Genomic DNA, 13,909 nt, shown 5'->3' with positions numbered 1-13,909 from the left:
CCCCAGAGGGGAGAAGGAACAGATCCTCACCGCACCGTACCGCACAAGGGTCAACTGCTCTCTTGAGAGAGCGATATTGAAAGAATAAAATTTGGCAAAGGAGGCCGAACAGAGGAAGTGAGCGGAAGGAAAACAAAAACAAGACGTGGTACCAAGGCACATCAAACCCGTATAAACACAACAGGCTATCTAGTCAAAGGTGTCATCTATCAAGTTTGGAGTAAATCGGGTGAAAAATGACGATGTTCTGCCCATTTGAAATTCCAGGCCCCACCCACCAGACATTGTCCCCCGTACCGTTAACGAGGGGGGGACCCCCCCCCCCTGATATAATGAGGCGTGTTATAGGACGCAGATTTGAAAGATGCACATTTAGGTTTTGGTTTCATGGTGATATGACGAATTTGAAAGGGTTATGGCGAAAAAACGATTTTTTTTTTTACACAGTGAATGATCGGGAAAATGGCAGCGTGGAGGAGGAATGGCAGTTGTTTAAGAGTGCTGTGGTGGGGCATGCAGAAGAGGTGTGTGGTGTGAGACGTGTGGGTGGTGGTGTAAGAAAAGGAAGTGAATGGTGGTGCGAGGAAGTAAGTATGGCTGTGGCTGAGAAGAGACGGGCATATGAAGTGTGGCTGCAGAGGAAGGATGAGATGTCATATGAAAGGTATAAGGAAAAGAGGAATAGAGCGAGAAGGGCTGTGCGTGATGCTAAAGTGGCAGCAGATGAGAGGTGGGGTAGGCGGCTGACAGAGAATTTTCAACAGAATAAGAAAATGTTTTGGAAGGAGGTGAAAAGGGTGCGAAAGGGAGAGTCTGGGAAGGAAGAACGAGTAAAAGCAGAGGATGGAAGGATGTTAATTGAGATGGATGCAGTAAGGAAGAGATGGGCAGAGTATTTTGAAAGATTGTTAAATGTAGAGGAGGAAAGGGTGGCTGAGATTGTGGCAGATGGAAGGGTGCAAGGAATAAATGTGTTGGGAGAGTTGAATGATTCTTTGATCACGAAGGAAGAAGTGGAGAAGGCAGTAAAGGATATGAAAACAGGGAAAGCTGCAGGTATGGATGGGTGTGCTGTGGAATGCCTGAAGGGTGGTGGAGTGACTATTGTTGACTGGTTAGTAAGATTGTTGAATGTGTGCTTTGAGAAAGGTATGGTGCCAATTGACTGGGCAAGTGCTTGTGTGGTCCCATTGTATAAAGGCAAGGGTGATAAGTATGAATGTACTAGCTTTAGGGGTATAAGTCTGTTGAGTGTTGTAGGTAAAGTGTATGGTAGAGTGTTAATTGCGAGAGTTAGAGAGGGTACAGAGGGAGTGATTAGTGATGAGCAGTGTGGCTTTAGGAGAGGGATGGGATGCGTTGATCAGGTGTTTGCTGTGAGACAAATGTGTGAAAAGTATTTAGCGAAAGGCAAGGATGTGTTTTGGGCATTTATGGATTTAGAGAAAGCGTATGATAGAATTGATAGGGAGGCTTTGTGGACTGTTTTAAGATTGTATGGACTTGATGGTAGGTTACTAAAAGGGGTGAAAAGTTTTTATGTAAATAGTAGAGCGTGTGTAAGAGTGGGAAATGCTGTGAGTGACTGGTTTCCCGTGAGAGTGGGGCTGCGACAGGGATGTGTGATGTCGCCTTGGTTGTTTAATATTTACATGGATGGTGTTGTAAGGGAGGTGAATGCAAGAGTTTTAGGTGGTCTGAGTCTGGTAAATGTTGATGGAGGAGAGTGGAATCTGAAGCAGCTGCTGTTTGCAGATGATACTGCACTGGTGACTGATTCAGAGGAGAGATTGAGACAGTTGGTAGAGGAGTTTGGAAGGGTGTGTGAAAGGAGGAAATTGAAAGTAAATGAGAATAAGAGTAAAGTGATGAAGTGTACGAGGTTGATAGATGGTAGGGGGATGAATATAGTTTTGAATGGTGAGTTGCTTGAGGAGGTAGATTGTTTTAAATATCTAGGGTCACATGTTGCTGTGGATGGAAGAATAGATGCAGAAGTGAAGTTTAGAATAAATGAAGTAGGAAAGGTGCTGGGAGGAATGAAAAAAGTGTTTAAATGTCGTTCGCTTAGAATGGATGTAAAGAGAAGGCTGTATGAGGGTGTTGTGGTACCAACTGCATTATATGGGGCTGAAACATGGAATGTGGGTGTAGCAGAGAGGAAAAGTTTGAATGTAATGGAGATGAGATGTCTGAGGAGTATGTGTGGAGTGACGCGTATGGATCGAGTGCGAAATGATGAAGTGCGAAGGAGAACTGGAGTTGTTCGGGAGATGGCTGGTAGAGTTGAGCAGAGGGTGTTGCAATGGTTTGGGCATATGGAGAGAATGGATAATGAGCTATTGGTGAAAAAGATAACTAGATCTGATGTGAGAGGTGTAAGGCTGAGAGGGAGACCACGAATAGGATGGATGGACAGTGTGAAGAGAGCGCTGGATGCGAGAGGGATGTCTGTTGAGCAAGGAAGAGTGGCTGTGCGTGACAGAAATAAATGGAGAGAAATTGTGAATGAATAAGTGATGACGCAGCCCTGAGGGGATATTCTCCCGCATTTGGTCTGATCAGCTAGTCAGGTCAGGTGCGGGTAAGGGGATGGGTCTGTTATGATGTGGCAGGGGTAAACCAGTTCTGCTGTCGGGCCCTGCTGCGGATGTCACTGATTGCATTGCGCAGTTGACCCTTGTGCGGTGTGATGCGGTGAGGATCTGTCCGTTCTCCCCTTTGGGGCTAAGATGCGAATGAATGTGTTTGAATGGATGAGTAAATGGAGAGTGAGTCGTCCTGTCTCGGCTACCTCCCTTTCCTTGGGGGAAGCAGCCTAGGTATATAGATAGATAGATAGATACATCTTCTTTGTGCATTTTTTATACCTACAGCCTGGGCCTTGGCCCAATATGACCAACATTTAATCAGGTGACCAGAACGTCATAGCCCATCATCTATGTGTTTTTAGTCAAAATCACACCAGTAGTTTTCGTGTAAAGTTGTTAAGACAAACAGACAAAGAAACAAACAGACAGACAAACAGAGTGAAAACAATACCTGTCCCTGAGCCCCTTCCGGGCGGGGACAGGTAAAACGATAAGCAAGAAGAATAAAGGTCGGGTTTGAAGCAAATGATCAAAGAAAATTAGAAAAAAAAAAGTTATGAAGAACGAGGAGAGAGAGAGAGAGAGAGAGAGAGACGGACAGACTGACAGACACAGAGGGAGTGGAGACTTAAAATATTGACACAGAACGGAGGAAATGACGACAGAATCCCCAGAGTAATGAAGATGACGAAGCGAGGAGAAAAGGTCGAAGGGGAGGAGTAAGGGAGAGGAGAAGGAGATAAAGTGAATGAGAATGAATAAGGGAGGAGATTTAGGAGGAGGAACAGACAGCGTAGAGGAAATGAAGAAAAGAAAAGAGTTAATATATGTACAAGAAGAAAAAGAAAATTTAAAGTTGTGAAAGAGGAAAAGGAGTTAGATTTTTTTTTTTCCCCACCAGACCAGTATCTTTAAGTCCACCACTGCGATGTTGTCTGTATTATTCTGTTACTCGCCTTAAGTCAGATTAGGAGACTTTAAAAACTGGAGAGGTTATGTGTTGCCTTATGATCCTTTCCCATATTAAAATTGAATAAAATCGTTTAATAAAGTTGCATGGTGCCAGCGTGAGTAATGTTAATGCCATCTAGTGAGCAGGTTGAGGCAGATAGGTTGTTCCAATGTTCCTTTCTTCATTAACCTATTCCATACCATAGATAAATAAAATCGTTCAGTGAAGTTATCTGGTGCTAGTGTGATTGAAGCTCACGCCATCGTAGTGACTGGATTAGGATAAGTTGTTGCAATGTTCCCTTCTTTCCCTAGAGGACGAATCGCAGTAGTTGAATGACGTCTTGGCCCCCAGTTATATTTGCAGATGATCAGTGATTAGAGAAAATGTTCCTTATCCATTACTCTGACCAGCCCTAGAATCGAACTGACGGTTTTCGAGTTGTGGAGAGAATGGGAGAGTGACAAAGAAGTATTGAAAAAGTAGCGTTAACACTTAAGTCGAGATCTGGAGGAGGCGGTTGTCAAGTAGTCAGAGAAGTATCTGCTGTTTGAAAGAACGTGGTTTCGATTCAAAACTTGGGCAGAAACCAGACCCATTATTCGAATTTGAAGACAAGCTTCATTGTTCTTCCACGAGCCCCAGCGCAGACGTTTCATAAAAAACCCACCCGATATTACGATTACACCCGTCCTTGATGGCTTTCGAAGCACGTATTTATTATGGTCGGTGGGCATTAGCGCCGTAGTGGTGAACTTGGAGAGTGTTCGGCACATTGGTGGACTGCTGGCCGTTAAGGAATGTACGATTTAGTTAGTGTACAGAGTAGGGTAGGTGGGTTATTAGGGAGGAAGGCACTATACATAGGACAACGAGAAGGAGCTGCGGCAAGAAAGCAGAGGAAGAGGAAGTTGGGATATTGAGAATATACGTGATAAATATGGGGAAGGTGGTAAATCTGATAGGTAAGAGATGGAGGAATGTGGTAATATGAGAAGGAAACTAAAGAAATGAGGAGAAGAAATGAATAGAATGAGAATGAATGAAGGAAGAGATAGAGGTGCAGGAACTAACGAGGGAAAGGTAAAAAACAGAAGGTATGGGAAAATGGAAGGAGAGAGAAAAACTTACAAGTAGGGAAAAAGTGGTGGCAGCAGCAGCAGCAGCAGCAGCACTAGTAGTAGTAGTAGTAGTAGTAGTAGTAGCAGTAGTAGTAGTAGTAGTAGTAGTAGTAGTAGTAGTAGTAGCAGTAATGATAAACAGGGAAAGAATGAGTAGAGAAAGTTGTTAGAAAATACCAACATTAAGGGTGTAAAGAAGGAAGAGGACAATGTAGTTTGAGTGAGAAGTCAAACATGGCAAGGAGAGAGGAGGAGGGAGAGGTGGAGGAGAACGATCACCTGCGCAGTAAGATGACGCATTTTTATTTTCAATCACTTCTACCAACAGACGATTTTCCTCAGTCGGGAAAGACCACTCATAAATAGGGTATTGATGGAGACTTTATGTACCCCATGCAGTTCAACAAATGTCTTCTAAGCTGAATAAAATGGTCCAGAGAGAGCAAGAATAAAATTTACTAGTTTTCTTTTGGGTGAGTATGTTAAGGAAATGAAAAAAAAAGTGGGTAGAAATGTTGGGTGAGGAAGAGGAAGAGTAGGATAAAAGGAAGTTAGTGGAAGAAGTGCAAGACTGCAAAGGCTAAAGATCTGAAGGTCGCTGAGAAGGAAGCGGGAGACATGAGGAAGAGTGAAGGAGAGGGAGCGGGGGGAGGAGGAGGAGGAGGAGGAGAGCGAGAGGAGGTGGAGGAGGTGCCAGAGGGGGAGAGAAAACGGAGAAGATAAAAACAGAAGAAGTGACAGTTAAAGAAATTAAAACAAACTGGTAAGAGAAAAGAAGAAGAGGGAAGAAGATAAAAAAGAACGTAAATAAAAAAAAAAGAGAAAAAAAAAAAGAATTGTGAGGAAGAGCACAATGGACAATGGGGCTGAGAAAGCGACTTGGAGAATGAGAGAGAAGATTAAGGAGAATGAGAAAGAAAGAGGAGAATAAGAAAGAAGTACAAGAGTGAGAATGACGACGAAGAGTAATAAGAGAGATAATGATGCTGAAGGATAAAGGAGTAAAGAATTGATATTGAGAAAAATGACGCGGATAAAGGAGGAAAGAGGAGGAGGAGAAAGAGGGTAGAAAGTGAGGAAAATGGATAAAAAGATATGGAAGAAGCTGGGTATACAAGGGGGGCAGATGATGTTGAATGACGAAGATGGTAAATGATGGAGAAAGTTACCGGAAATGAGGTCGATAATGAAAAAAAAAAAAAGTTGATGAATAAGATTGAGGAACATGGATACATGAAGAATGAGGGAGAGAACATGGAGGAGGAGGGAGATGATGGAGAAGAAGAGATGAAAAATATGAAGCATTACAGACAAGATGGAGAAAGAAGGAGATGATGATGGAGACGGGGAGATGAAGAAAAATGGCGAACGAGAGAAGATACTGAATAAGGAAGGAGATAATGGGGAATAATGATGAGAGGAAGGGTAATGAGGGAGAAGGTGAAGAATGTCGAAGATGATGAGAAATTAGGGAGTACCACATATTAATGAAGGATGTGAAAAAAAGATGGAGAAGAAGATGGTAGAGGATAAGAATGGCGAAGAAGAAGAATGAAGATGAACGAGAGTGAGTGTGAAGATCATAGAGCATGACAGTGAGGAAAAAGGCGGAGAATAAGAGAGAGAGAGAGAAGATGCAGATGAGAACAAGAAAGATGCAAAACGAGGAAGATAAAGATGATGATGAATCTGACGAGGATAATTAGGCGAAACAAATGAACAAGGTCTCGAGTAACAAGGCGAAGCAAGTGAAGAAAGAAAAGAAAGCGAAGAGGGGCACTGACCTAACCCATTCAGGCTGATGGCGCACTTTTGTTATTCTTCGTACATTAGAAATTTGTATTCAATATTGGTGAGAGATTTCGTACTGGAGGACATAAATATAGCCTTCCTTAAATTGTACTCTACTAAGGGACCTTCCTAAGATGAAGAAAACCGTCGGTTCGATGCAAGAATAAAACAAAATATACGTTATCCCAGTGAAGTGGTTACAAAAGTGGGAAAAAAAGTGGAAAAACTAGATGGCACGCAGAAGTAGGAAAAAAACGACCAAATAAAGAGAAGAACGTTCAGAAAAATAATCGTAGAATTAAAAACAATCATCAGGAGACTCGAAACATGTGAAATGTAAGAGAAAACCAACAAAGAAATAAATAAGAGGTGGATAGACGTAAAATGAAAATAAGTAGAGATAAATTAGTATATAGACAGGTGATGAAAAAATGAACAAGAGATGGCGAAGGAGGCCGATCAGAGGAAATGAGAGGATGGAAAATAAACAAAAATAAAAGGCAAACAAGAAAAAAAATCAGGTCGAGTTTCATGAGGTCTGTCAGAGGGAAGTAGAGAAAGAAAAAAAAAAGCATGAACGAGATGGAAAAAATGAGAGAGAGAGAGAGAGAGAGAGAGAGAGAGAGAAGGGGGGGGAGGAGGGAATTTGAAAACGAGGCTGAAGGAAGGTTGCATTATTTTCCAAGGCTCTTAGTTTTAAAGGGAATTAAATCGTCTGCCTACTAGCAAAAATAGAAAACTTGAACTCTTTTCCATCACTGGGGGTTGAAAAGGGAAAAAAAAAAACGGAAGTAATGTAAAACAGGGACACCCTGAGAGTGCAAAATCCGCGCCCATCAGTTCTTTTTATAACCGAATGTTGAACGTTGCCCTGTACCTTCACTTTCGACTGATTTGCTCTCAAGATCATAATACTTCATTCATGCCTGACCGTTTGTTCATCATCTGAATCTGGTTCACACTGGACCAAGATAATTTTATTGCTTTTTGCGCTGACCTCGTCCTGTGACCACGACACTTTCCCTGAGACGTTGTCCTTTAACTGGCTGTTCTCAAAATCGGATTCCCTTACCCGTGCCTTAATCCGAACCGACCGTAAAACTTTGGTCTAAATTTGATACAAGCTTTAAATTGACCTTGCCATTTAACCTTGACCTTTGACCCTTTGTTCAAATTAAAAGATCATCCCCTTGGCCCAGCCTCAGTCCTGCCACCATGACTGGCCCGTATCAGACAACTTCAGGCATGATGCTCACTGACAGACACGAGGATCGAATTTTCACTTTGTCCTTTGACCTTGACCTTTAACGAAATCTTCTCAGATTCACTTCCCTTTGTAGTTGCCTTGCTCTCAACCTTTCCACCAAATTTAGTAAAAATCAGGTGTAAACTATGTAAGTTGACCGTGTTAGGTTAGAGTTCGACCTCGGCAAGTTACCTTGATCTTTAAAATATTTTCTAAAAAATAATAGGTATCTGTTCCACAACCCTTCCACTAAGTTTGGAAAAAACAAATATAAACTGTTTGAGTTATTTTGCACACACACACACACACACACACACACACACACACACACACACACACACACACGCTGGTGCAGTGGTAACGTTCTCGCTTGCCATCTGGTAGACGGGAGTTCGCGCCTCGCTCAGGTTGCGAAAAAGTTTCACTGACGAAGTGGGTGGTTACTGTCCCCCTCGAACAAGGGGACGGGTGTGTGCGTGTGTGAAGGTCACAGCCTTACCCTTAGATCGGACTATATGAGCTCTCAGCTCCCTTCCGGGAGGGTAAAAGCTGACGATCACGACCATCAGGTGATCCTGACCGACCCGGTGAATTACACACACACACACACACACACACACACACACACACACACAGCGAACAAAGCATGATGCCTGTTCTGGCTTCACAAGCGCAGGAATGAAAATTATGAGAATGGAAAAATGTGTGGAATGATGACGGGAGGCCGATGATAGTAGATGGACAGGAAAAAGGCTGACAAATATTAGCAAAAACAAACACAACAAAAAAGAGACTTGGGGAGGCCGATTACTGATAAGACTTGTGGTGGAGGGGCGGGTAGGGGGAATGGGGGAAGGTTACCAGAAGCAAGGAGGAGGGAAGAAGGGGAGAGAGTTGGCGTGGGGGGAGGCGCCAGAACTTAACACAAGCTAGGACGGTGCTACATGGGAGACCAGAAGCTGGAGGGAGGAGAATATGGAAGGAGATTTGAGGGAGGGGGTAGGAAGTCAGGAGTAGGGACGAGGACGAGGAATGTGGGGAGGAGGAAAGTTAGGGTTGGTCGTAAAGGTCTAGAGCCAAAAGCAGTAGAGAGGGAGGGGAAGGTTGAAGAGAGTTGGTAAGGGGCCAGAAACTTGAAGAGAGAGGGGAAGGTGAGAGATGGTCAGGGAAGGGAGGAAGGGGGATGGCAAAAAGTAGGAAGAAGGGGAGATAAAGATGGGGAGGAGAGGACGGGGAGAAGGGGGCAGGGAAGCAGAAGCAAGTTCCTCAACCATTGTATTAATAAACCCTTGCAGCGGCCGCCCGGCCCTGGCCTGGAAACTAGCAATTCCCGGCGCCACCCACCACCCATCCGCCTCACCTGTCTCGCTGCCTGCTTTGCCTCCCGGCTAGCCCTGCCTGCCCTGCCTCCCACTACCACCTCTGCCTGCCCTGTCTCACCCTGCCTGCTCTGCCCTACCCTACGCTACCCCACTCTACCCAACCCTACCCTACCCCACCCTACCCCACCCTACCCAGCAATACCCTGACTTGCTTGTTTCTTTCCTCTCCTGCACTGGCTGCCCTGCCTGCTCTCTTACACTGCATTGCCTTGTCCTGACCTGCCTGTCCTGCCCTGCCCCGCCCTGCCTTTACCCTCGATTTCTTTCCCAGACCTAAAGTACATGCTTCTCTCATGCTTTGCCCAGCCCTCCCCTCCCCGACTCTGCCCTACCCGGCCTAGTCCTGCTCTGTCCGGCCTTTCCCTGCCTGCATTACCCTGCATTGCCTTGTCCTGACCTGCCTGTTTCTCCTCTGTCTTATCCTGCCTGTTATACCTCGCATTCCCTTGCCCTGCCTGCCCTATACTGCACTGTCTTGCCCTGAATTGCTGGATTCGCTCTTTCCCTGCACTGTCCTGCGCTGCCTGCTCTGCTTCGCCCTTAGCTTGCATTGCTTTCCTCTGACCTGCCTGTTTATATTCTGCCCTGCCCTGCCCTGCCCTGCCTGTTTCTCTCCTTCCCTGTCCTAGCCTTACTTTGCATTGCCTTACCCTAACCTACCCGACTCTTTCCTACCCTGCCCTGCCCTACCCCAACATTGCATTGCCTTGCCCTGCTCTGCTCTGCCTTTGCCCTATCCTGCCTTGTCTGCCTTCCCTTCAATGCCTTGACTACCTGCCCTTCCCTACCTGCTTATATATTGTCTGTGTTGAGCGCCTGCGCGCTTTGTGTGTGTGTGGTGTGTGTATGTGTGTGTGTGTGTGTGTGTATGTGTGTGTGTGTGTGTGTGTGTGTGTGTGCTTGTGTGTGTGTGTGTGTGTGTGTGTGTGTGTGTGTGTGTGTGTGTGTGTGTGTGTAATTCACCGGGTCGGTCAGGATCACTTGATGGTCGTGATAGTCAGCTTTTACCCTCCCGGAAGGGAGCTGAGAGCTCATATAGTCCGATCTAAGGGCAAGGCTGTGACCTTCGCACACGCACACACCCGTCCCCTTGCTCGAGGGGGGACAGTAACCACCCACTTCGTCAGTGAAACTTTTCGCAACCTGAGCGAGGCGCGAACTCCCGTCCACCAGACGGCAAGCGAGAACGTTACCACTGCACCAGCGAGCGGTGTGTGTGTGTGTGTGTGTGTGTGTGTGTGTGTGTGTGTGTGTGTGTGTGTGTGCTTGCTTGTGTGTGTGTGTGTGTGTGTGTGTGTGTGTGTGTGTGTGTGTGTGTGTGTGTGTGTGTGTGTGTGTGTGTGTGTGTGTGTTTGACCATTTAGGATCGTACGGTACATGCATGTCTGTCCAGATATTACATACAGGGCATGTAAGACATTCTGACATGCCTTAGTTTCACTACCGCTGTGTCATATTTAATAATAAGATATAGTCACATAAGGGTGCTATATTGTGTTCATATCACAAGAGGATTCATATCGGGCTGAAGTTATGCTATCTTCCCTATATACGGATTTTCAGTGTGTGAGACCCGTAATGGTATACGTCCGAGGAGGGGTAAGTGTTTATTGTTTACATATTCCCACTCGGGGTGCGCAAGGGTGGTGGCACTCTCCTTAAATGTCGGGGCTGAGTAGCGTAGCCAAATGCCTCAACGCTCTTGATGAGGGAAAAAAAAGGATTAGATGATGAATGAGTGAATGAGTGCAATCCTTTGTTGAGTAGATGTCTCTGTCAATTGAGTCGAATCGTCCTGTGGTAGTCAGACTTGACTACCCATGTAACATTCCTCACCCTTCTCCCCCCAAAAAGAAAAACGAAGCTACAAACTGCTTGTTTCCTCTTGCTGCTGCAGTATCTCAATCGCCTAGCCACTCATTTCTCTCTCACCCAATTACTCATCTCACTTGCGGTCAACCACTTACCCGCCTTGCGCCTACCTACTCATCCACTCTGTGCCACCGACATACTCTTTCTTGCAACGTTACTTGCGAATGAATGTGGAGGCAACGAACCATGGCAATAAGTACGTACTTATTAGCTTCATTGTCAGATTTGCCCTCAGGATTTCCATCACGGTCCACCACTCCCTTCTCTCACGAGGGATGAGGGAATAAACAAGACACTGAGATCCGTTGAGACGCAGTTCTAAGATGCTTATTTGATAATTGTTAATGCTGTCTGAAAGAGAATTGTCAGTGATAAACACACACACACACACACACACACACACACACACACACACACACACACACACACACACACACACACACACACTCTCTCTCTCTCTCTCTCTCTCTCTCTCTCTCTCCGCTCATTCGTTTCACTCACTGTTTATAACATATGACGTTTCATCACAGAACAGAACTTCCCGTCTGTAAATAACCCCTACTATTCTGGCGAGTACGCTGACAAGGAACTGGGGTTTACGAATAAGGACTCTAACATCGGATCAGAGTATGGCAATTTCTTTTTTGGCGACTTTTTTTGCACACTACTGACTCTTTTTGAACCTCTTTTCAGCGCTGTTATAAAAGACATGTTTACACTACGCGGTCTGTACGTTTTAAAACAGTGGGTGAACTATTTGGAAATATTTGTCCTCTCACTTACCACTTTAGTCATTGTCAGCTATTTTATCTCTTTATCTAGCTACCCAGCTTAATATAGTCAGACACCAGTCCCGTAAGGGGTGACCACAAACAAATCGCTTCCTTGTCTCCCTGTAATCATTTATTTGGCTGTCTTCCCTTCAACTCAAAACCTCCTCTCTTCTATATTTCTCCACTCAGTTATTCCACCTCATCTTTTCTCTCCCCTACCTCCTTGTCACCGTTCACCACACACACACACACACACACACACACACACACACACACACACACACACACACACACACACACACACACACACACACACACACACACACACACACACACACACACACACACACACACACACACACACACACACACACACACACACACACACACACACACACACACACACACACACACACACACACACACACACACACACACACACACACACACACACACACACACACACACACACACACACACACACACACACACACACACACACACACACACACACACACACACACACACACACACACACACACACACACACACACACACACACACACACACACACACAGTCTCTCATGCTCCATCCTTTCCACATGGTCTCATAGCGCATAAAGCTTATATATCATGCAATCTAAAGTATCATTCAAAACTATGTACTCTGACGGTAAACACGTTCATTGTGAAGTCATCAATCACCAGTATAAAGATAATTTTTTGATCGGGCGTACTGTACGTTCCCATAGCAAACAATGTGGATTCTTGGAACACAAATAATTCAAAGGCGAAGTCTAGGTCAACGTGCATGATAAATCACTAAGTAAAAGGTGTTAAAAAATTCCTCTGCCACCTAGAATATGTCCCCTCTTGAATACTGAAGGAGGTAGTCTTATCTCGCTGCCACTGAAGAGTTTTGGCGACGTTAAGATTTGTCTAAATAGTGTACTCAGCGACCGTCCCTCGATATATGCTATTAGGGAACTAGGTCGAGGCGTCTATTAACAGAACATAATTATAGTTTCTCTCTCTCTCTCTCTCTCTCTCTGTTTATCTCTCAGTCCGTCTCTTTTGGTGCCTACCTCTAGTTCTACCTTTGTCTCTTTCTTTATCTGTCTATCTCTCTCTACAGTCTATCTCTCTCTCCACATATCTCTCTGTATGCTTAATGAGGCTGCCCAGATAACTTCAACCTGACACGAATTTTTTGTGACCCTATGGTTAATGGGGTTTACTCGTTGATGTTGGTGTGAGGTGGCGGGTGTGGTCGACGGAACATAGTAGCGCCTTTACGGTCACAAACAAAAGTTCACCTCCCTGAGTCTGCCTCACACTTAGGGTACCACCTTTATATTCCTCCCTAACACATCATAATAAAGGGCGAATCATTTCTGGACAGAGAAACGTTCCAAACCTCTCTTAGGTTACAAATATTTGCCAGTTCAGAAAATTTAGAACTGGTCGAGGCGAAAATTTGGCAGTTATCACCAGCTGTAATAGAAAGAAGGAAGAGTTTGATGTCGTTCGGTATCATTATAGGGTTATTGTTGCGTATTCTTTAGTTTACAGGAAATCTGTACAAGAAAGTCGATCCTGACCGATAATAAATATCGTTTTGTGTTCACTTTCCATCTCTATCTTGCCAAACATTTATACTGTCCCCTGTTTCATCATTTACAACGCAGGCAGTAGGTGCAAAAAATGAAAATAACTAGGAATAATCAGGCCAAAGAAACTATTGTGCTACAACTCCGACACACCAAATACAGTAACCAGCTGCTATACCACACAACATTCCTAAACCAAATAAAGTGTCTTGATATCTCTTTCCCATGACTTGAATGAATGGAAGAATTATACCACAGTCACATTTGGAAGAGTTGTTTCTTGTGGAGACACGATAATCTTAGATGCTGAAGAGGGATGCCATTATTCATGTATTGGCACCGATATAACTGAGTGGTGGAGCTACCTGGTTAAACAAACATCCCTCAACTCTCTCCCTATCGCCCTAGAGGAGGAGAATGGACTGTCGGTTCACATATCAGATTAACTTGGGTAACAGCAATAACAACAATAATTTCTACTACTGCAACTAAAATTCTATTACCACTACGACTACTACTGTTGTTGTTGCTACTACTACTACTACTACTACTACCACCACCACCACCACCA

The sequence above is a fragment of the Coenobita brevimanus genome, chromosome 76 (assembly GCF_032717465.1).
Source record: "Coenobita brevimanus isolate Jiangsu-jjx chromosome 76, ASM3271746v2, whole genome shotgun sequence".
NCBI lineage: Eukaryota > Metazoa > Arthropoda > Malacostraca > Decapoda > Coenobitidae > Coenobita > Coenobita brevimanus.
The sequence above is the reverse complement of the archived record's forward strand: the minus strand, read 5'-3'. Positions refer to the sequence as shown.